Here is a 24521-nt window from a genome sequence, read left to right as displayed (position 1 = left end):
GAGACCCACCGAAGGCCGGACGACCCACCCCGGAGCCGCGTCCGGACCGCACCGTTCCGCAGGAGGAACAAGGAAATCGGCAGTCCCGGCGACGTAGATAAGCAGCCCGGCTCCACGGGACCGCGGGCAGGTTGGGGAGGCCGGCTGGGGGCGGGGGGCGCCGGAGAAGGGACGCCCGGGCAGGAAACCGTCCCAAGTTACACATTACACACTGTGCACATCGCCTAGACTTTTTTTTTTTTGAAAGTGAGTTCTCTTACCTTAAGATTTCTATGGCCTCAACTCAGCGATTAAAGGCAATCACAGAAGAATTAAAACAAAATAAAATGATCAGCAGCCCCCAGCTTTCCTGCACGAACAATCCTTTCAAACGGTCCTGAGCCACATTTGGAGATGTATTAAAAAACAAAAACAAAAACAAAAAAAACACCTCGCGTCTCGATTTCCGAATGGGTCTCTGGTAACTTTGTCCGTCTCTGGGATCGGCTCGCCAGGACCACGCGTTTCAGATTTATTGTCCGCCAACAGTGTATTTTTAAGAACAGAAATGAAGTCTCCTTTCGTCTGGGTGACCCGGGTTTGGTGTATTTTGGCTTTTTTCCCCCTTCCTAAATGAGCTCCGAGCTATTCCTTCTGGTTCACATCACCTCCCTCTTTTCTCACTTTCTCTTGCTCTTATCAGACCGATGTGTAATGAAAGTTATCTGAAACCCACTAAAACTTCTTCTACTTCTCTCTCCCAGTTCCAAGGGCGGGGGTTGGGGGGGACAGGCAGGAGGAGGAGAGTTTGAAAAGGTGGGGGGCCCGGGGAGGCAAGGGGAGCTCTAGCCCCCTTTCAGATCCTCCGCCGCGCCTTCCCGGTTCTTAGACCTCACGGGATCGTCCCCTTTCGCAACTCCAGGCTCAGCCGCCGGGTTTCTATTTCATGAACTGTCTCTTTAAAGAGGATCTGCTCGGCCATCCAGAAAGAACCCGGGGCGAGGGAGAAAGGGAGCTATCTCCCGCCGCCTAGAGTGATCGGAAGCCAGACGGCTCCTCTTTCAGTAAATTTTTAAAGTGACAGCAGCCTCCTCTGGCGGGAGAGGTCACAAAAAGGTCGCCAAGACCCAAATCCTATAGGGACAGACTGATTATGGATGCACCATCCCCCTTAAACATGTAGATTTCTCCGGGTAAACAACCAATGGGGAGATCTCGCCGGGCAAGATTTCTTTCCCCAGGGAAATATCCTCTGTTTCGTTGTCCTGAAAGCACAAGTGTAAGTGTGTGTGTATGTGCGTGCGTGTGTGTGTGTGTGTGTGTGTGTGTGTGTGTTGGGGTGGAGGATGGGAGTGATGGGGTGGAGAAGTGCTTTCGGGGGTGTGAGGGTGTGTACATCGAGACTGGGGGTGGGGCGCTGGAGGGGAGCGAGAATGAGGTTTAGGGTTTCGCTGGCTCATGCTAAACATAATTAGTTCAGAATTCTCACAAAACAGCAGCCTAAGAGTGAAAAGTGGTCCACTTTTCTGCCAAGTATTGTTTATTATATTATTATTATTATTATCATTATTATTATTATTACTACTACTACTACTATTGAAATTCGTATTCTAACTTAATCTCTCCATTATTCCAGTTGGATCAGCAGAAAAGCATGCCACTTTTTCAAATTATATGTTTTTGAAGGAATTTAAAAATCTGAAGCACTATTTGCATATAACCTGCCCAAATAGGGTATTATGGCCTTAAAGAGATTGAGGATTGTCTTCTGAGTTTTTGCCTTACACTTTGATACATTAATTAAAACGCCATGGACTCACAAAAGTGGAATTAAGCTATTTGACAACTGGATTATTTTTGAACTTTTAACATAAATGCTGCTTTGGGGTCAATACTGTACCTTAATTAGTAACTTTCTAATATATATGGTCAATTTTTATTAAAACATTTCATGAACAACATTGGAAGAAAGAATGTGGCCAAAATAAAGGGGCTACGGATTTGCTTATAGCCAACCTTGGAAAATTTAGTAAAACCCACCGGTTAAATGGAAATAAATGCTTTTTATCACAAAACTCCATTCATAAAAACAAACGGACAAATCCAACTTCTCAACTCAACAATGAAAAGTTAAGCAAAGTGAGCCAGTCAAAGGACCCCGGCAGGGGGGAGGGGAGGGAGACGCGATGGGAAGGGCGCTTCAGTTGAACTGTAAGCGGGGACAGCACAAGTCCCCTTTTTGTTTCCTCCAAGTGCAGATAGACGTGTAAATCTAGCAGATCTATATTTCCCCAAAATGCTGAATTAAAAACAAAAATAGTAACGAAAGGGAGGGATGTGGGGGAGAGAGAATGACAAGAGATGGTGACTAATTCGTTTTGGTGGCCTGTTATCTGTGACATTGAACTGTTATTTCAGATAATGGCCATTGTTTGAAGGAAAATCGCACAGCAGTGGTAGGTAGGACAGGAAAAATCCTTTGTAAATAACCTAAAACCCAGTCAGATATTCCCATAGAGTTCGGCGCTTGAGAACCTTTAAGAGCCCCCGGTTTGCTGCCATTGATTTCCTGCCCTTCCTCAACTTGCCCATTGTCGGAGCTCTTTTTTTTTTTTTTTTAATTTAGCCATAAATTGGACCGGCTCGAGCTATGAGCTGTTCTATTTTCTTCCTGTCAGGATGAGGGATTTGTTTTATGATGCATTGTGTATTAAATACAAGTAATCTGGGGAACCGATTGCTTCAGACAGTGCGGCCTGAGCGGCGGGTCTGAGAGCTCAGCGCCCCAATCCGTCTCCCCAGCCCCGCGGCCCCCACCTCCTTGCCCTTTACAAAACGGCTCTGAAAAGGAGGAAATGTTGGTGGATAAACAAAAAGGTCGTGTGGAATCAGTGGTAAGTCCTGGCTAAATTAGGATTTCGTGAAAAGGGCCTCAGAGTTTTTTCCCTTATATTGGGTTCGGGTGCGGGAGGCGGGGCGACTTTCAAGATCTGGGTACTTGCAGGTGCGGCAGGAGGCCGGTAGATGGCGTTGCGCCCCGAATTAAGGCGCGGCGCCGGCGGCCCCAGCCACCCAGGTGAACCCTCTGCCGCCGGCCCTGGACGCCAGCGGCCGGGCTTCGCCCTCAGCGTTACGAGCCGTCCCGCGCCTTTCCGAGCTTCTGCCCGGGAACGTGGGCAACTTGCAGTTCAGGTCCGCAGACACAGGTCTGAGCTTCGGCAATTTCTACACATGAAATTCTCTTCCCCAAATAAAGCCAAAAAGAATGAACACTTTATCTCTGAAACCTTGGAAGATTTTTATCTAGAGAGATGGGAGATTATTTAGCCTTATCATTATTATTTTACTAATACCACCATCAGTCTTGTTCTTCACTGAATAAACTGGGAGAAATATTAAAGGAAATCACCCGAAAGGACCCGGGCAAACACTACAAAAGTATCAATCTCTCTTGTTCTCACCAACTTCACCCCCTCTCTCCTTTGATTATGTAACTTCATGTAAAGACAGAGTCACCCCACTTTCTCTTGACAACACAACTTGAAATTTAACAACAGAAACCAGAAAACCCGGAGTAGCTAGATGTTTCTCATGAAAGGAGACTCGCTATTTAGATAATAACACTTTGGGAAAAGATCCTAACCCACCTCCTCCCATCAGAAGTGAAACATAAGGGGAGACTGGGCTGGAGGAAAACGTTTTTGCAGGGAGCTTGTTTTTCTCCCTGGTTAACTTGCTTTCTCCATCAGGAGATTTCTAAAACAATAAATAAATACAAGGAGCCAAATACCACCACCAATTCCCTTTATTCCTTGGGATTTCTGGTGAAATCTGTTTACAGTAGTTCCCAGTTACAAATTAATCTGCAAAAGCCACTGTCTGCTCAGCAGTAATCAGTAACATGCGTGTTCTGCAGTGTTTAGCGCTGCCCTTGAAATGGGCTATTAAAAATAATGGTTTTACTATAATCTCAAACCAGCTTTAATTTGCAAACATGTATCATGACAGATAATCTAAATATTTAAGGGGATGGAGTGGGAGAACATACTACAACAAATGTGTAGCTTTGGAGAAAGCAGAAAATAGAGTGATTTATCAGCAATGTTTAAAAAGAGAATCATATTTTTAAAACATTTTTCCAGATGGAATTACTGGGTTTTTTTCTGTCCCTTTCTGTTAATTGTTGTTTACTAGGAAGAAGGCATTGAAAAATATGAGGTTTGAGTGTGAGTTGATAGATTTTCTGGTTGCTGTAAAGATCCCCCTTTGGTTGATGGCAGGGCTGGGGTGGGAGAGGTTAATGTGTTTTCTTCCTAGTTTGAAAAGGGCATAAACCCTCTTCAGGCCCCTTCCTTCCTCCCCCATCTGCGTGGATTGCAGAATCTTTAAAAGACTCAAAGATTTCCAATAAGGCCACTGGCTCTGCCTTCATTGTGTAACTGTTTATTTAAAATAAGTCAATATATTAGTTAAAGCAGTAAGAAGTTAGTGCCCCAGTATTCAAGTGATTCCCACAAGACTGTAAGCTGATGCCTCTTTTAAGCCTTAAACTTCATGGTTGTCCCAGAAGTAAAAGTTCTGCTAATGGAGACCCTATGGGCATGGTACATTCCAGCACATCATTAAAGGAAAGAAAAGCAGTCCAGCCAAAGCCAGATGAAATGACTGCACTGTCCACTTTTAATAGGCTTCCTGTGGACAAACAGCCCTGTAACACTCTGCAGAGGACAATATTTAAAAACAAGACAACTTGCTGGCAGTTTTCAATACCATAAAGTTAATAAAGTATGTTCCCATTCACCCTGACATTATGTTTTTAGTTTATAGAGGAAGGCACTTTATAACCTCAGCCTAAGTAGAGTTCCCTTAATTCTGCAGCTTTGGCTTTCTTGAGGTGGCTAAATATACACTGAACTCCCAGCCTGAATTTTTGTTTTAACGCTTTTTTCTGTTGTAGCTTTTCAAGAACATACAAGTGCATTTTTACATTTCTTAAGTGCAGAAATGCAGTTTCATTCATGGAGATCCTGTTAAATCCTGTTTCATAGAGTTCATGTCAGGAAGCATGAAATAATCTGAGAAATTGACATTTGGCTGAACAATAACTGCTTGCTAATTAAATTAGCTTCATGTATAGATATTGATGTGTGTTTAAAAAGAAAATCAATGCTTCCTTTTCCATGTCAGAATAGGGTTTTGTAAGATCTTACCTAACCTGAGACAAAGATAAGAAAAATATATGTCTTTGGGACTCAAGAGACTTCCCTGTTTCCCAGATAAGTATTTCTCCCAGAGCTGAAACTCTAGGTTGGCTCTTTTCTTTCTTCCCTTCAAATTCTTGGCCACCTACATTTTCTTCACACAAATCTTTTTACGTAAGTGTAAGCCTTGTAATGAAGCATAACATTTAGGCAAGAGAAACTACATCAGAAAGAAGTGGAATCAAAAGTAATATTTTGCTTAATTTGAATTTAAATGTTTTAATCAGGAGAGTATTTCACAAGTTTGACTCCCTAAACTCGAAGGTGAAATCTGTGGTTCTGCGTAGGTAGACCCACATAACGGTCCAGCACGATAAGAGTCTATGAACAGAAAGGGATGAACAGAAAGGGCTCCCCAACACACATCATCACTGCTCAGGCGAGGTATTTCTGGTCTTTCCTGGTGGACTTTTTCTTTTTCTTTTTTTTTAATCTACTGGGTGGGGGATGGGGGGAAGCTGTTTAAAAAAAAGAGGAAATTAAAGGTAAAAAAAAAATGTAAATAAAAAATTTCCCTTGGTCTGGAAACAGGCCCGACTGAAAGCATGTTAATCTCCACCTCAGTAATTTGGTTCTCCAGGAGAAGACAGAAGCCCTGCTGCTGTGCCCTGCACTTCATAAATCACATCTTTATGTGGACAAGGTCAGGGCACCTAACAGCTCAGACATGGGCCTTTGCAGTGGCTCGAGGATTCAGGCATGTTTACTCTCCCGCTCGGCTCTCCGAGGAGTAGTCCAGCACGCTTCTAATTACTTTTGATTATTTTCATTTGCTGGGGTCAGTCTGGCTTGCCAGGACTGCTGGAGGGTTGATTTCCTACAAATCTTGATGTCTTTGTAGGACAGCACTGTGTGCGTTCAGAATGAGCACCCCGTTATTGTCCCTACAGCATAGTATCCCTCTTAACAGATAGTATGATATAAAAGTTTCCCCAGTGAATCATTACCTACTTCCCTTTTTATTAATTAACTGCACAAGCGTAATCACCTATCTGATCTTTTTTAAAAATATGCAGACCACTTTCTTAACAGTAGTGTATTTTATAGTATATTGGGCCAGAATGAAAGTGGTTTTTTTGCTTCTACTTAAGTATATTTAGTAATGACTAGCAGCTCTTTGGAAACTAAGATGAAATACTTTGCTGAGACAACAGCTCTAGTGAATAAATTATTATACTTAGAGATTTATTTCCTAAACTCCAATTAAGGCTGCCATATTTAAAATACTTTTTGTTGGGCTATTTTGATGTATTTCAGTCCTAAGCTATTACACTGAGTGGTTATTTTGTGGCTAAAGCACAACAAAAAATTTATACCAAGTTTAAATTAAAATACTGTGATAAAATAAAAAATAAAATGCAGTGAAATTATGGTCGAGAAATGGAAACAAAAATACCATTATTTTTCTCTTCTTTATCTCCTTAGAGATGTTTAATCCTTTGATGTATTTACATTAAAAGATGTCAACAAAAAAACGAGCATATAAGTATTCACAAAAGCTAAGATACAATTTTTACCAAAAAAACCCACGTAAGCATCAATTTGTTCAGACAATAGGCATTTTTAGATTACTGAACAAAAATTACTTTATCTTTTTATTTTATATCAGATAACTTGGATCCTGATTATAAGTAGTCTCAAAAAGCCAAATCCTTCATTCTTCCTAACTTTAGATAAAATAATTAAGAACTAAATGCTTTTGGATTTAATCTCAACTCTACCAGGAATTAAGGTTTCATTTTTATTAATTATAGTTAATTTGATCATTCAAGACAGCATATAACTCCAGGGTCAGCTCCTTCCATGAAGTTTTGAGAAGGAAACATTTCAGAATGCTTTTAGATTCAAAATCTTGTGGCGAAAGTGAGTTGGAAGACCTTTTTCCATTCCTGATTCCACTTTTACCTGTGTGCCTTTGGGTAAGTCACTTAACCTTGTAATTCGTTTTCAGACTATCAGCCTCATAAGAATGTCAGGAAAATAAATTGGGTAATATGAGTGTGAACTGCTCTGAGTTCATGGGAACAGGTCAAAAATACTATAATTTTCACGGTATCTGTGTTTGTGTAATGGGTTCTTATAGACTTAGATACACACCCAGTGAGGAAGAGAGGCTGGTTTATACTCCAGGGAAAGCGAAGTATAAGCATTTTTCTATTCTCTTTCTTCCATCCCAATGTCAGCTGCCCTAATCCTTACCCTGACCTATGGAAGAGAAGAATTTTAAGAAAAATGTTTTTTTTTCTCTCAAGCTGTGCCTCCCCTGAAGATGTCCTCTTCTGTCTGGCTTGCAGTTGAGTTTGTTCTATTCCACCCACTGTGTTCCCTGCCAGTCAGTAAGAGGGAGAGTTCTGAGACAGAGGTAAAATACCATTGAGATCCAAGAGCCATAAACAACAGGCCACACACGCATATACATGTACATATCCAGATTAGTTTTTTAAGTCTATATTTATCACCAAGGCTGGGAAATCTATTCTCTGCAATGTCTTCTGGTGGATTTTAAGTGCCACAGTGGCAGAACTGGGTCTATCTTATTTGCCCATATTGCCCAGAGCCAAATGTAACACCAGGCATATACTAGGTATTCAGCAGATGTCTCTTGAAAAAAAAAGTATCAGGCACTTACTTGATTTTCATCCCCACCTAGTTTGGATGCCTCACTTGATGCTTATTACCTCTAGTCTGAATTATTGCAATGACCTCCTAACAGATCTTCTGACAACCATTCCTACTCCCACCTGTTTATGCTCAACACTGTTAATCTTCCCAAGCATCAGCTGTTAATCATGCCCCTGCTCAAAATACTTTAGTGGGTTCCAGTTGCATAACAATCTAGTATAAACTCATCCTATTTTCAAAAATTAAATGAGACAATGCATGTAAATCACTCAGAATCAGGCATGGTAAACAGCATGTAGTCAATAAAAAAACAGCTATTATTACTATTGGTATTACTAAAACAACTGTAATTATAATCATTATTGTTACTCAGCCTGTAAATCATTTTGCCTTGCTTATCTTGGATGAAATCTTATCTACCCTTCAAAGTTGTCCTCGTTTTTATGCCTACTGATTCTTTCCAACCAGATTTTGAATTTTTCTTCCCTTACCCAAAATCATCTGTCTTCTCTCCTGGTTTATAGCCAGTTCTGTCATACCTTACAGTTGCATCTGACATGCTCTTCAGTACTCATTATTAAGATCATCAATGGTCCTCTTTAAGGGTCCCTGGAAAATTCTCAAGGATAGAATCAAATTTTATTCAGAATGACATCTTCAGTAGCATCTCTTCATAACAGGCTAAAGTGCTTTCCAACTTCTCTTACAGGAGTGAACTGACTATGGTTAAATGTGTAAGGGATTGGTACATTTAGGATCTAAGTCAACTGGACTATTTAACACTGTTTCCCTTAGGAATCAACTGAGGCACTTTTTTTAGGAGTTGGAGAGATTAACTCATGTTACTGCTGCTTCTCAAGAATAGCACTTTATTGCTCCCCCCACCACTATATTTCTGTTTCTGTACCAACTATCTGCCCTTTGCCTGGATGCTGTCCGTGACATCATCCTGGACTCCTCCCTTTCCATTGCCCCCAGTGAACAACCATTGGTTTGGTCAATCTGTTCACTGTTTCTAAGGGCTTTCACTTTCTTTGGCACTGGCTTAACAGGAGGCCCTTGTCATTTTGCGCCTGAATTTTGTGGCATCTTTACCCTTGGAACTAGTCTTCCTGGAATACCAAGGTTATAACAATGTTTTGCTTTACCTAAAAGCAAAAGATTAAAAAAAAAACAAAGAAAAGCCACATTGATAAAAACCCAATGGATCCTAATATGCTAGAAAATAAATTCCCTAATCCAAAATACAATCTCCTCTATAATCTGATGTCAAATATATCTTTCCATTTCCTGAATCTTCTCCCTACACAAATTTTTAGCTCTAGTGTACAACTAGGGATATGAGTGGAAGCTCTTGGCTCTTCAGCTGTGTCATAGAGGCCCTTCACTTTTTTGTTTTATCTTTGATATTCACAGTGTTAAGGAGATGAAATAATAGATCAAGGAAGTAAAATGATATTTCTATTCATCAAGCTCATATATAGGCCTCCAGTCTCCCTTCCCTTCCTTACAGTCCCCATTGTTAAAATCACTCACTAGTCAGGAATCATATTTAGGGTCATTTGGAATATTTCTGTTATTTGTCGATCTACCTATCAATCTACCTATCAACTGTTTGATGGCAAGAAACATCCTTCACACCAGCATTTTCTATCAGTGACTTGTTAACTGGTATTCTCTGAAAATGTGTTCTGTGAGCCAGTGAGATAAAGATAGCTCCCTTTTGGAACTTCACAGAGAATATCAACATGGTAAATGCTCCAACTCTGAAAGTCCTCAGTAAAGAAACCTATTTGGCTTGTTTAATGGGGCATCAACAAAAATATTAAAACATGTATGCAAGCCCCTTTCCCCTTCCACTAAAACACCTAAAGCAAACAGTTCTGGAATAAAGCTTTATACTACTTTTGCATCTCTTTCAACAGAGCATATAAATATTCCCCTAAAGAGTTTTCTATCAGTTAACTGAACTGTTTTCATCTCTTGGTCAAAAATGTTACTACAAAATAGTCATAAATAGAGGCAAAATCAATCCTCAACTTTTCATTCAACTTGAAAGCATTTGGAAGGCCTATCAAACTCAGAAGGAAAATAGGTTGTCTGTAAATTCTAGCGAATGGATCCCTTCTCTGTGAACTGTTGTGATTGTACTTGAGTAATACTGGATGAGAACCTTCCAAAAGAATGTGTAAAACCTCATTTCAAAATCAACTCCTACTTCCTATCCTCTCCCCTACAAGCCCTCTTAAAGCATAGATTTACCAGAGGCATATTTACACAAAATATTTTATACCATCTAAGCTTTTCTTAATAGATTTGGCATTATCTGGATATGTATTTCCGCAGGGGAAAGAAAAGCAACAAGTCTATCTCAGGCTAAGGAGGCCTGAATCAAACTAGGAATTTGCCGGTTCTCCAGTTTTTGATATTGGATTCATATCAAATTGTGCCTGCCCACGTCTGCCTAACTGCCAAGCTAAGTGGACATTAAATCAGATGGCATACAAAATTACAGGAATTTGATCTTCAGATAAACCACAGACCTTGAGGAACTAACATTGTTCCAGATGAATTAACTCATCACCCTGAGGAACAGAACATTTCACAGGAGCAACCACATGATCTTCTCTGTAAAAAGCACTAATGGCTGTGATTAATTTGTGATCTATTGAAAGGGCTTACTTCTAACTAAACAGGCATGCACTAAACAAAGGGGAAGGAATGGGGAGGCAGTTACGGATGCAGAATTATTGCTCCACTCCAAAGCTCTGACACGGGTGCAGTTATGATGTTCTCTGTTACAGAATTATTAAGAAACCATCAATATATTAAGCTCTTATCAATGATTTTGTGAAATGTTTATCTTTTTGCTGTGTTGGAAATTCTAAAATTCCATTTTATTATGTCAATGACCATAGCCAGACTCTTTACAAATAAAAAATAAAAACCCTAGAGAGCCAGAAAAGTATGTAGGTTTATAATCCTCTTAATGGGTGTCACATCTTTTGATTCATATCAACTGGTAAAATGTCAAAATAGTGCAATCGTAGTTAAAATCTCAGAATCATTGTGAAAATATGGACATTGATTTCACCTGTGGCTTTAAAAATATCTTTCTGAAAATTTTGTTGAGTCAATTCTTCAACTTCAAATAAAATCCTAAGAAAGCCTGTCTATAAACTTTAGAATTAAGTACTGGTCAATTTCCAAGATGCAGATTCTCAATGGTATTTGTGTTTTGGTATGTAGTTCTTGGCTGGAAAACAAATCCAGGCTTACTAATGCAGTGCCCTACAACTAAAATGGAGAATGCCATAAGGGACATGAATGGAAATACTTAAGAGGGAAAAAAAAAATACTCACCCTGATTCACATATAATTTCTCTCCCCATATGATCTGGATTATCAATTCACAATAAACCACACAATCCAGTCATGAGATGGAGAAAATAGAAATTACAAGCCTAGGAAGGTAAGATTGAAATGACTACATATTTTAAACTTTCAAATCATGCTTTTTCATAATATTACATTGTATCTTACACAGTTTTATATTCTTCTGCCCCACTTCCACTCTAACAAGAGCTAGCAAAGTTCGTAAGTCCTCAAAATAAAAATGGCTGGACAAATCAAATTTATATGATTCACTAAGCAATTTAGCTATGTAATGTGTTTCTATTAATTTTGTGTTTTTTGTTGTCTCTGCAGAAATTATCATAATGAATGTTTATTGTTTTCTATACGTATCTCCATGGTAAACAATGCTGGAGTACTTCAAGAAAGTCATTAAAAGTCTTTATAAAATGTATTTTGCTAAATTTTTATTTTAGAAAACACAGAGGTGTTGTAACAGATACACATTTAAGTTACCAATGTTTAACTACTGTGAACAGAAAGAAAGAAGTAGAGGGAGAGGAAGAGAAAGACAGGAGCAGAAGGAGTGGGTGTGACAGAGAGAAAGAGAGAGAATGATCCTTGACCCAGAAAAGAGCATGAGATGGTGACATGAGTCATCTTCCCTCTGTAGGAATCAGTGTTCAAATGCCTTTTGTATTATGAGTACCTTTTCCTTTTTTCTGCATTTGCATTTTGCATTTGCATTGAGTGTGACTGTAAGGTTTAGAAATATGTATTTTTCACACCATGCAGCACCTGAGTGCAAATACACCACTTCCAAAGCCAAGGTGATCCATAACAACACTGGATAGTTTAAAGCTGAGCAAGGAAAATTTTGACTCACTTAATTTTCAGTTATTTGCCTCACTGCAGAATCTAAGCCCTTAGTAAAATTTAAAATCACTGAATTCAGTTTAGGTTTCAAAAAACAATTCCATAGTACTGACAAGATAAATAATTAAGACAAATAAATTAATGTATCCTGTACCTACAGTATTTCTGGAGGGCAAACCAACATTTATTTTCTAATTCATTCCTGTCCCCAATAATTTTGTTTAATGTGGGCTAGATAATCCCAGTGGCTGATGACTTACATGACCCTACTGTCAAATCACTCACACCTAGGATGTGGTGGCAGTAGTCTGCTTTCACAAGTGATCTACCTTTCCTGGCCTTCAGCAGGGAGGGTGATGGACTGAATGTGGTAAGCTGTCATAATGAAGTAAGATCTTCCCAGGGCTCAGCAGACCACAGGCTTCCACTCTGCAAATATGAAATCACTTGCGCTCATGAGCCATCAGTCCATCCCAGTTTCCTGCTAAGTCACTATCCTCCAATGTTGGAGCCCTCTATGGAGTTTGCCGCTAGTTGTGTGATACTGAGTGACTTCCTTAAACTACTTGAACCTCTCTTTCAATATCTTTAAAATAGTGGTAATGACACATATATTATAGGACATTATTAGGATAAACAACAGAGATAATGTGCATAAACCACTCTGTACAATGGTGGTACATAGTAGAGTCTCATAAGGTGGAAAATAATATTACTAGAAGCAGAGACTCTAGAGTAGGACAGACTGTATTTCAATCTCAACTTTGCTATGTGCTAGGCAAGTGTCATGTGCTAAGTTACTTATCACCTTGGCTTCCTCATTTCAAATGAGGATAATGATACTATCTCATAGGGCTAGTGAGAGGATTAAATGAGATAATCCATGCATAGCATTTAGCTCAGTGCCTGGCACATAAGCACCTAATAAACATTAACTATTATTAATGGAGTGCTAACTATAGAATAGTTGTTACCTTCTATAGAAATGCCAGCTTTGGTTTGTTTCTTCATAGACATCCTTATATCAGAAGAGAAACATTTTTTTTTTCACCTAATTTATTTAACTCAGGCAGCAGCTGTTTCTGAGAAACAGAAATAGAAATAGAGAGCCAGAGAATAACTGAAATAGGTTATAATAGGAATATTATTAGATTCCATAATACATGAAAATTCATCTAACAACTAAGCTAGGAATTCCAATCCTAGTGGGAAGAAATATTTCCTAAGAAAGAAACTTTTTGAAGATAGGTAAAAGGAAACTCATGAAGAGAAATAGGAATCTTCATAATGCTACTGGAAGTGATACATGTTTTTAGAATAAACCTTGAACAAAAATTAAGTTTGAAGTACACTTTAGTCAATATTTGAAGCAAGCTATTGAAAGACACAATTTTTTAGAATGTGGAGGGAAAATGGGAGATGAAAAATTCAAGGAAAAGGCAAGAGGACACAGAGTAAGAAGTTGGTATGAACACAGGTCACAACAGAGGTAGCTCACTTTGGGTATGTAATCTGTTCTGTTGGTTGGGGCCAGAAATGTGGGTGGGTGGCCACTGGAAGTAGACCTGCCAGTGCCAGTTAAATCTTTAGATGAGTACAGTCCCCATCTTAACTGCAACCCGGTGAGACCCTGGGCCAGAGCCACCCCACTAGCCAAGCGGTTTCTGAATTCCTAAACCATAAAGACTGAGGACATTAAATGTTATGGCTGTTATCAGCCACTAAGGCTTGGGGTAATTTGTTATACAGCAATAGATACCAAATACTGCAGCCAAAGCTCTTTGGTGGACATGGAGGATTCAGTCATTTGGACTCCTCTGATTATCAGGGGATTCAGGCCCATGAGGGGGCAGCCCCCTTTCCTAAGTTTAGCCTCCACCTGCCCTTTCCCTGCTGTAACTCAAAAGGGGCAGTTTCACTCTCATCTAACAAATAGTTGCTTGAACTGTTGCTCAGCATACGGACACCCCACGGGCCATGAAGTTGAGAGGCATTAGTGAATACAACATGATAAGGCCAAATTATGAAGAGTTTCCCAAAGCCTGTTGGAAGTTAGGCTATGTTGGACTGAAAACAGAAAGGCAGTGATTAGAAGTTTCCGAGTGGCGACATTATGACAAGATTTCCGAAAACTTTGTTTCCTATTTCTAAGAACCCTCATATAGTAGATCATGAATCTCAGTTGGTTTGGGGACATATACCAAATTATGGTTAAGTTCTTTTGCAAATTCAGACTGGTTTTTTTTGTTATTGTTTATAAAATGGCTAAGATGTTGATCATTGAACATAGAAGTACCCTGCTCAACTATTTACCAGGAATGCCCCCAACTTCACCCCACATCTAGAAGAAAGGCAGTACAGCCATATCAGTGCCAGATGCATCAATTGAAAATAGTATTAGCAGTCTTTTTCTCTCCCCTCTCAAATCTGCCATGGGCCAGGACCTCGCCCCTGCCTGCAGGACCTCTTCTGGGGGCTGCAGCCCCTTCTGATAAAGTGGCTGTTGGCAACCATATCCCTGGGCCCCCAGAGAGACTGCCAGGTTTGCGTAAGTACAGACCAAACCATAACAGATGTGACAGAGAGAATCGTAGGGGTAACATCCTTTTCAAGGGGCTTTCACTTAAATTAGTTAATTAAGTCACTAATGATGCAAAACCATGAGAGGGTATGACAAGCCAAATTATCACCACAATAAAAAAATGGAAGAGAAATGCAGACATTGGAGAACTCACCCAAGGTCCCAGTGCTAGTAAGTGGTGAACCTGCAGCTGGAAAACAGAATTTTTTATTCTTAGCTAATGCTTTTTCCACATCCCCAGTGGTTCTCCACCAATCTATGCAAAGAGGTTGGATTTGAATTTAATTATTTTCCTTTTAAAGAACCTAGTTATATTATTTATTGCTCCACTTCGCTTTGATATCTCCTTTGCAGTTTTCATTTTTAAACATTTTCTTTCAAATCTTTCAAATTACAAAAGCAACACATGCTTATTTCAACAATTAACAGAACACAAAGGTGTTTCACCATTCTGAGGTCATTGATATTGAGTCCTGTGTGTTTTTTTCTTAGAGAATTCTTTCCTCACCAAAAATGAGAAAAAAAAATATATATATATATATGTTTTGTTTTTACCAAAATAGAATTATATGATATATATTATTCTACATCCTTTTTGCGAATGTGGCCATATATCACAGACATGCTGGAAGTTAGCAAGTCTGTATCTAATCTGAAGTTCTTCAGATGTCTTCATGCCTACATATACCCACATGCACATGCACATGTAAGTACACAATTTCACATGGACTCCTTGGTTTTGGAATAACTCTGGGGTATCTCCCCAACTCCACACCACTCTTTCCAAGTTCTTGGCTCTTGATTCAGAGGTTGAAAATGATCAGACTAAATATGCTATAGGATAAGGTTTAGAAGCCAGAGGGAATAAAACATCAATGTAAACTATTGTCCCTGCTGTTAAGGCCCATGCAATCTATTTAGAAAGACAAGACTAAGCTACTTGAAAGAACAGCAAATAGTGTAAGACTGTAAGTCATTAAGTACTAAATTATGTGGCTCAAATGATAAGTGCTTCAGAGATTCAGACAGGAGGGAGACATGTAAAAGCTGGCATGTAGGAGAAGCTTTATGGAAGAGGTGACACTTGCACTCAATCAAGGGCTAGGCAAAAGTGGAAAAGAACATTCCTAGCTTAACTTTTGCAGGACTTAGGTTAAATGTATTTTCAATGTTTGTTTGTTTTGATAAAACCCAGCATCCTTTTATTTCTTAGGTGTATAAAATCATGCCCATATGTTTTAAAAATGTAGATTGTAGTGGCTTAGATATGTGTATGTTCATGTGTGTTCTAAACAAAGAGATTAATTTTCCTGATGGATTCTAATATGCCAGATGGGTTTATACTCTATGCTGAGCAAATCTGTCAGCATACAGTAAAGGAACACTGAAAAATAATTATCCTGGTAAAATCTAAAAGCAGTAAGTAACCTCATAAAATTTCTGGAGTAATTATTTTTTAAGAAGTTATATTTTAAGAATAACTGATAATAAGTGAAGGTACATATCTAGGCATAATGCTTTGCAGGTAAACTAAAAACATTTTTTTTCTGATAATGGATCTTTCTATTTTGTAAAACAAAGAAAAACATAGTTTATGTTTTGGGCAGCTCATTTGCAATAGTAGTAATAATAACAAAAATCGCAAAATAATTTTAAATCACAAGCAAAATGCCTAAATACATGTGCCCCATTGCTGTTTTCTGTATTGTAGTCACTTAATGTCAACCCATGGATTTAACTTTTTTGCAAATTATTTGGTTTTGATTGGAAATGTAGGCAAAAGATATCCATTACCTTTTTTTAAAAAAGCAAGTGTATTTAAATATTTTATTTCTAACATTAGTCTTGTTAACTTCACTCATTTATTAATTCATTCTGAGAAGAAATCAGGCATGGTTCTTGCCAAATTCTCATCTTCAAAAACCCTAAAGTGACATATGTACTAGGATTGAGCAAGTGGACACTGTATGACCAATTAGAAAGCCATTAAAGTAATAGAAGCAAGAGATGGTGGCAAGATGATAAAATATAATGATCATAATACCATCATTTATTAAGTGCCTACTTTGTGTCAAGTGCTTCTTAGGCATCATTTCATTTAATAATTATAACAGGCTATAAGTGATTATTATCCTTGTTTATAGATGACAAAACTGAACTCAATAAGACTAAGTAAATAAGTTGTCTAGAATCATATGAGAGTCAAACCTTGATCAATCTGACTGTATATATTGCCATAATCTTCTCCCAATGCTATACTACCTCAGACATAAAGACCTCAAAGACTGATCTCTGAATTCGCCAAAATGTCATCTGTCTGATTTTGGGAGTTGGCATTCAGGTCACTTTGGGCCAACTACTGATTGACAGGGAACACAAGAAATGCTAACCTTAATTTAATATAAATACTAGATAAATAAAGGAAGAAGCCCCCATAGGAGTATTTTCAAGACCAATATAGATTCCTGAGCCATCCTGAAATCTATACTGCAGGTTAGTTATTAATACAGTCATTTTGCAAATGTGAAAACATGATTTTCCCCAAGGCTCAGTCATAATCAGAGTGAGAACAAATTTGTACCAAATCTTGGTCTGTGGCATTATACCATTTTCAATTACTCTTATTAATTAATGTATTTTAATTGCAGTCTGTTAGGAAACAGCACATGAAAAGGAAATTCAGTATTCCAGACTGAGAGGAGGCAAATCTTAGAGGTAAAATTCTAATCTACTAAGGTTCTCAAAAGTGACCCTAGAAAATACATCACCTGTCTTCATCTTGTATTCTTCACTTAGATTTGTGTAAAAATAAGAAGATACAAATATGAGAAGATAATACAATTTGTTACTTTTCTGTCCATAATTATGAATGTCATAATAGGGATGTGTATACAAAAATGAAATTTTATTTTTACCATTATGTCATTAAACCATAATTATGTCTCACAGCCCAAGGAAAGTCATTTGGGGTTATTAGTGGTGGTTTCCTCCTAAATCTAGCATGTCTGCCCTTGCTATCTGCTTCCTTATCTGACTATTTACACTGTTTGAAACTTCCTTATGCTTTTATCTTCAAAAACCCCTTGTGGTCTGCATCCCGGGTGCAAGGTACTGATCCCATGCCTTCTCTTTGTGTAAGCCATGTTCCTAGTAGTTTCCTGAGAAAAAGTTTAGTCTACATAATGATCAACATAAGTTTAGACTGGAAATAAATTGGTTTATAAGTCTTAAAGTGGGAGTCAGTTCCTCAGTTTCAAGGTATCTTTTGACACAGCTTAATAAGAACTCTTGGAGATTTTGGTGAAGACACATATGGATGCATGTAATGAAAAAACATCTAAGATTTCACCCCTTAAAACCATTAGGTAATAGAAATAAAATTTGTTTATTGCATCCTTATACAACACATTTCCAAACTGTGTTTATGCTCAGTAAGAATTCATTTGCGTGAGGAAAAACATGAAAATATACTAAGAAAGTAGAGTTGTAAAACTGATTAATTTCAGTAACAAAAGGAGATAGAGTATAATCAAAATGGTGCAACTGAATCTGATGGTCAAGTCATCCACAGCAGAAGAGAAGTTTGTAATCAGTCTATGTTTTTCATCACTAGGGAAAAAAATATGTGGTTTTAGATATCATGTTTAAAGCACCTAAAGAACCCAAAGTTGTCATGCTAAATACAAGAGATCTAAAGATCTGCTGTTACACATCCATTACATTTAGTGAGCTGTCCTACTGCCTTTTTTGAAGTGCTGTACACATGATCTTGCAAGGCGAAACACTTTATGTACCATACGAAATTTGAGGCATAATGTTTAATGTTCACAAGATAAGTTAACAAAACTGTATGCTGGTGACTTTTTTATTTCCCTGTTTTATGTCCTTCAAGTACTTTAAGGAAAGATAAACAAGTAGGTAGGAGAGTAAAAAGTGCTTTTTCCTTCTACCTTTTTCACTCTCTGTCCTAAATTAAATTATAACTGCTGATTTGCACCCAAGGAAGAAATCATGTTAAAATATGCTGGGTTTTTTTTTTTAATGTTTAGATAACAGCTTTCAAAACACAGCTAAGTAAAATGTGTTTTGAGATGGAAAACATTTGGTCTTTTTTTGTAGCTTTCAACAACTTAAGTGAAGGGATTTTTAATGTTCCAAAACAGCTGGGCCATACTCTGTGTATCATGAATTCCACTCCCATTGAAGGGTCCCGTCTCCTTCACCGCCCGGAGACCCCCTTTTTTTCTTCCTGCTCTTGCTGCTTGTTCATCTCAATAGCTTTCTATTATGGTCACAGCTTTCTCATAGGTAATTACAGCAGTGGTTACCGAAACAACTTATCCTTGAACAAGGCAAAATTTTTCTTAAAAGATGCTAATGGTTCCTATTTATTATATGGGTTGTAGAAAACAACAGGTTAATGTACACTGGAATAATAACAATAGTAATAGTTTGAGAAAGAACAGGAGATTGCATTCTTATTTTTAGGACCTTTCGTAGCTGCCTCAAAGGTGCTACAGAACATTCCAATACACGTTATCTGAATTATCTAAATTTTTATACTCTTTCAACGTCACTCCAAACATAAATTAAAAAGGAGTTTTTGCAGAACAACTCAATATTTCATAATTATTTTCAAGCCCCTTTCCAGGAGTGGAGTTGTATGTAAGTGTATCTATACATCAGTACTTATGTATGTGACTATACTAAGTAAGGTAGTGAAGAGGTGTGGATGGCACATTTGTTGAATACAAATGACTGAGTTAAAGTGCATTTAACATTTAACTATAGGTTTAGTGTTTTAAATCCAAAAGAGTAAAAACAAGAGCTCAAAAGTTTGCATTCACTAAATATGCATAAATAAACTATGTTTATAAATGTACATAAATTATTTAAACTGCTTGGCAAGAAATAGCCAAAATGTCATTGTCTATTTTTATAAAATCTTATTTACTGTTTCCTAGTAAGAGTTACTCTTTTCTTCATCTATTTGCCTCTAATCTAGGGGATGAATTGGGTGGAAATGTATCCCCAGCTGCATATTCACTTCCTGGGCTTTTCCCTCTTCATCTATGTTGAAGTTTTCCTGCAAGCCTTGGAGCCTTCTAGGCTTTTCTATGGGCCAGCCATTCCTAAGTGCTAAGGTGGGCAGAGAGCAGAGGCAGAGGGAATTTCTCCACATATAACACATCTGATTGGCCAGGGAACTCAAGGTCATCTACGGTAAAGGAAATGCTGTGGTATTTATTATCTATCTACTATGCAGCTCTAAATTATAAACAATTCCTCATATGTAGATGATTCAGATGATTAACAGAAATTTAAACTGTTTTCACAAATCCACTATGATTGCTTTTCACCATGGTTAATTTCTACCTTCCAACTCTTCCTCCAAGAAGAAAAAGTTATATTGTTCTTGGAAAATTGAAATTTTACTTTATACATATATGAGCTATACTTCTATGAATAGATAAGCAACCCTAAAAAAGGAAAATCGACTCTGTGCATATCACACACACACACACACACACACACACACACACACACACACACACACGCATGGCTTCAAATTGTTAATAAAATCAAAACACCAGAATGTTTAAATGGCTCTTAAGTACTTGTCTTTCCATTTCCATGCTTCCATTAACAGTGTTATTATCCATCCAGCTACTGACATTGATAGTCTAAGAATATATATTTAAAATATTCTTCATGAAATAAAATAAGTAAAATAAACAAAAAGAAAATATCTGAGAAATAAAAGAGAATAGCAGCCTGTCATGTGATAACATAAGGAGGGGGTAAAAATTTCAGTTCTACTGTTCAATAATTTGATGACTTTTAGGAGAAATTTTTAAACCAGTTTTAAACATTTTGTATTGAGTTCTTGTTGGAAATGCCTTAAATTCCACAGCTACTACTGATAATTTTCTACCTTACAGTATTATCTGTTTTTTTATGCTGCTTTAATCTATTTCATTCTTTATTAAATTACAGTATTGTTTTATTTCGCTTTGGTGGAGAGATATTAAGTTAAAGAATTAGAACTGTGAAATTGGTAAATGTCACCACTTTCTAGATTAAGATCCTGCTAAGGTCAGATAGGTTAACATCAATTGCATTATAATTGGTTATGGGCAAACCAAAAAGGTTCTAAACTCATTTACTCTATCGACTTAAAGGTTCTATGCTGACTGTACAATCTTTTTTTCCCACATCAAAACTGTCTTGGAGACCTCATTAGTTCATTTTGTTAGATTCTTGGTGCTTAAAACTGACAGCCAGTCTAGACTGTAGATAACCAAATACTACACTGGTTTTCAATGAGGGAGTTCTTCTGACTGAGACCTGACAACTGGAAAGCCACACAGAAAAGTTGGAATACTAGGAAAAAAATTAAATTTCCATGCAGAGGTAATTTCCTTCACATACATAAAAATTCAAAGTATACAGTAAAAATATTTATACTTTTTTTATAATTCTAATTATAATTAGAATAGATTATAGATAAAATTCATCAACATTAAATTTAGACACATTATTAATAGAAAAGGTACAATGTGGGTAAGAATAAACAAATTATATTTGCTCAGACTTTGTTTTCTACACTTTAAAAAGTTATAGGCAATATTTCTCCCTCATCTAGCACAAGTTCACTCTATAAGCATAGAATAAATTAATGTAACAGTGTGCTTTAGCTGAGAAAAATAGCCATCAAGGATTTGTTTTCTGCTGTATTAGTTCATGTAGGAAAAAGTCACACACAATCTTTAGCAGAAATACAATACTTAGTATCTTATCCTAGGTCACAGCGAAATCTTTCCCTGATTCAGACATCTTAAGTAGAAGAAAAACTTGAACTATCTTAAGAAAATCAATGTCTGGAATTACCAAAAGAGGCTAAATTAATCTCAATTTAATTTGGACTGAAAAATTAATATGCCTTAAAAATTATTTATAAATAGAATTGATGTCAATTATACTTCCAAGTGTGTTCTGCTATGTTCTTTGCAAACATTCCAGAAGCTAAGTGGCATACTTTTTCTCATATTACTAAATGTTTGTCCTGATCTCAGTGTTAATACAAATGAAAATAATGAAATACTTTAATTATACAATACCCACTTCAAAAAGAAAAACTAAAGTATCTTCAAAACTCAGGACATCTTGTACTTTACAAAAAGAAACCTTCAAAATAGATGTCGCAAATGTAAAATAATATGTCCCAGACAGTGAGAGCAAGAAGTAGCCTTAAGTTTCCCTGAACTATCCCAACTTCCTGCTTAACCATCTTATCAGAAGTTTATCTTAATAAACAGAGAGGGGCAGCATGATACTCTGTCCTGCTCAATTCTATATGAGGGCAGTTCTACACTTTTTTCATGGGAAAGAAGAAAATGTCAGCAGCCAAATACAAAGGCCAAGATGATATCTTACTACTGGCCCAATGAAGTAATATTTTAGGAAAATTATATTTAGCCATTTATGTAGTTCATCCTGGAAATGAAATCCCCAGACTATCACAAAAGCTATAGCTATTTCATATGCATGCCTAATGCTGCAAACCCTCTTCTGATCCAATCATTCCATTTATTCCATTTATACTTTTCTTGATTTAGATATCTATTTTAATCATTAAAATTGTTTCAATTCAGGCCTTAAAAGTCAACACCAAGCCTCTCTGTTCTCTCAGAGGTAACCCTCAAATTATATTGTCTCCTACGGTACTTAATTACACCAAGTAAGATGAAAGCATAATTCAAAGGTATACACACATCTGTGGGTGCCAAAAATGTGAACTTGGCCAATTTTTTTTTTCTTTTCAGCACAAAGTGTCTAAAGCTATGGTGGTTTCTCTGCTCTGCATTATGAGCCAACTTCTTTAATTCTGGAAACATTCCACAAAGCTTCACAGGGACTCACCCAGTAATTTACCTAGGATCAGGAGAACTCAGTGTCCCTTCAAATAAAAGTAGCAGCTGGGGATCTTTTCTCTTTCATATTATTGAAAAGCGCTCAATGTTGAACTCAGCAGCTGAATAAGAAAATGGAACTAACAATATTAACCCATTTTTAATAAACTTACTTATGCTTTTGAGATTCTTCTCCACCAGGGCATGCCCAACACTATAGACTTTTTGATTCTCCATTCTAAGACTACAAGTTCTAAACCAATGGGCATTGTTTCATTTGCAAATTATAGAACATTCTTCCATATGCATATGATAAAACCCCAAAATAGATAGTCTAATGTTGTCCTGTGATTTGTTTTTGTTTTTATATCACTATATGCTTATAAATTCCTTGCATTAAGAATATTTCTCTTCTCTAAGTATATACATGCATAATTTAACTTTAAACGTAAATTGTCTACCAGAAAACACCTTTTCTTTTTGCTATTTAAGCAAAGAAGAAGCAATAGTGAAGATTTGGAGGAAGCAGAGGTTGGAAGTAAAATGCTATTGTATTTTTCTACTGGTTAGAAATGTTTGCTGAGATTATAAGAACGAATTAAATTGCTTTGGTTCTCATGAAGAAATCTACTGTTAACCAATACTAATAAAAGGTAGATTGTTTGATTTTCCTTCATCCTGAATTCTCTACTAGACTTGATTCTTCTTGGACACAGGGCCCTTGTCATTTGTATATCTCTTTTAATGCCTAGCCCAGTGGTTTATACATAGTAAGTACCAATACATGTTTGATGAACTACAAATTTGAAATTCTGTTTTATAACAGTTATTAAGCTCTTTGACATTTTATATCATGGCCATTGTAATCCTTTAAACAGAGAAGAATAAAAATGATGTTAAAAATGTATTTAGAAATTGATCCCCTCAAAAATGTAAATAATTGTAAATGAAACAAATAATTACTGGAATAAATAATTTGGTACTAACTTTGCATGTATGTTACTTTGAAGCAGAGGAAGGAAATGATGGAAATGTAGAATAGCAGGGAGCTATAAATTTTCACTAAGAAAAATATATGCAAAATTTTTGTAAAGTCTGCTCAGGGTTTGACCCAACACAAAAATGCTATTTCTGTTCAAGAACTGGGATGGCAGATACCTTGTATCAAGTAATATAATCATGTCCCCTCCAAAGATAAGGATTTAATTTTTTGAGTTGTCTTGAACAGATTGTTATTTATTTTTTGAAGATGTTTCCCAGTATCCTATAAAATCCCAACAAATGTACATTTCTTTTCTTCCTTTCCATTGTATATAGGTTTTCACTTTATTTGCTTCTGCAGATATCCTTGTAGACGTAATTAAAGGCCTAAGTATCTAGAAATTATCACCCAAATAAACAATGTCAGAAGAAACAAACTGTTACTGCAAATTCCTTTCTATGAGTATGGAAAGTGGAACAGAAATGAGATTATATAAAAAGGGCAATTGACATCTTAATGACTGAAATATTATGATATTGAAGATTTAGAATGCTAACAACTAGAAGGAAAGTTATAAACCTGAAGAATGGATATGAAGATTTTGTGTCCATCATTTACAGGAATACACACTATTCTTCATCACGTTTGGATTCTAACATAGTATCATGAAGGCCCAATGGGTCAGGAAGCTAAGGGCATAACACTGTATTGTCTAAGCACTACAGCCTACCAGCAGCTAGCCTCAGCAAGTCACTTAGCCGCAGTGTGCATCATTTTCTACGATTGGAAAAAGGACGTAAATCTAAGGTCTTAATACTTGTCTTACTGGATCCCTGCAAAAATAAAGTGATACTGGCTACCAGGCCACTGTATAAACTCTAAGTACTATATAATTAAAATTATCAGTTAAAAGATGCAATAATTATTGTATTAACATGAAAATGTTCTTTCCA

General features: G+C 37.0%; 1 protein-coding gene across 11 annotated transcripts in view; it reads right to left on the bottom strand.

Annotated features, from left to right (window-relative positions):
- MECOM (MDS1 and EVI1 complex locus) overlaps positions 1–24521 on the bottom strand; it is a 537754-nt gene that overhangs the window by 59568 nt on the left and 453665 nt on the right. Inside the window, exon 1 of one of the 11 annotated variants that reach the window (XM_073232123.1) lies at positions 261–1286. The exons of 9 other annotated variants lie outside the window; for them this stretch is intronic. The gene's annotated coding sequence lies outside the window, so the exon portion shown is untranslated. Of the gene's footprint in view, positions 1–9; positions 203–260; positions 1287–24521 lie in introns of those variants that run through there. One more of the 11 variants, XM_073232124.1, reaches the window with a different exon arrangement.

This window comes from Manis javanica, chromosome 3, assembly GCF_040802235.1.
Source record: "Manis javanica isolate MJ-LG chromosome 3, MJ_LKY, whole genome shotgun sequence".
NCBI classification, from domain to species: domain Eukaryota; kingdom Metazoa; phylum Chordata; class Mammalia; order Pholidota; family Manidae; genus Manis; species Manis javanica.
Note: the sequence above shows the minus strand (reverse complement) of the source record. Positions and strands in the feature narration are given on the sequence as shown.